Source organism: Micropterus dolomieu, unplaced genomic scaffold (genome assembly GCF_021292245.1).
Source record: "Micropterus dolomieu isolate WLL.071019.BEF.003 ecotype Adirondacks unplaced genomic scaffold, ASM2129224v1 contig_14242, whole genome shotgun sequence".
NCBI classification, from domain to species: Eukaryota; Metazoa; Chordata; class Actinopteri; order Centrarchiformes; family Centrarchidae; genus Micropterus; species Micropterus dolomieu.
Window position 1 is genome coordinate 21,990 of NW_025743228.1, and position 831 is coordinate 22,820.

Below are 831 nucleotides of genomic sequence, written 5' to 3' on the forward strand. Positions count from 1 at the left end.
ATTGATGTTATGGTATGAACGCACACAGCCATTTTGGCTGCAAAATATGGTGTAGTCCTGTCCGTCAGATAGGGAATGTACGGCACGAAGATGCCAGCAAAGTCTCCTGATCTCAGAGCTAACTGGCTTTTTACATATTGGACAAGAGTACATGACAAGCTGATTTAGGCTAAAGCCTGAAGCTTGCTGATGAGCTCCAAGACTTTAGATCTTCTTGCAGTGTTAGACATTGGCAAGTCATATACATACTCCAGAAAGATGAAAACTGAAGCAAGCTGGGGAGGATATGAAAGGTTGTAGACCCAGTAGAACTTGAACAGCTTATCGAAGGCACAGGTTAGGCTCTCATCTTCCAATGGAATTACAACTTTGTCGTTTCTGGCAACAATGACAAACTAGTGCACTTCACTGGTCAGGTTTCCAATGCAGACTAGTTGTATGTGTGTGTGTGTGTGTGTGTGTGTGTGTGTGTGTGTGTGTGTGTGTGAGTGAGAGAGAGACTCAAAAACTTACAATTACTGTTTACATGCTGCACATGTTAAGGATCATTAAGTGTTATCAGTGATACAAGATCATACTTGATAACTAAATAAAACTTACCGGTACAAAGTCCAGCAGATATGAAATAGCAGATTTGACACTGCACCTCTTCCTGCAGTTGGCGGAAGCAAGTGTGTCAGGACTTGCAGCATAGTGTAGCACTTCTCATCTAATTAATATAAGAGCACAAGATAATTGTTGAGACGGTTACAATTATGCCTGCAACTGATGAATTAATGCACTGCTTATTCGATAAATGGTGATGCCCATCACAATTTCTTAAGCCTAAGA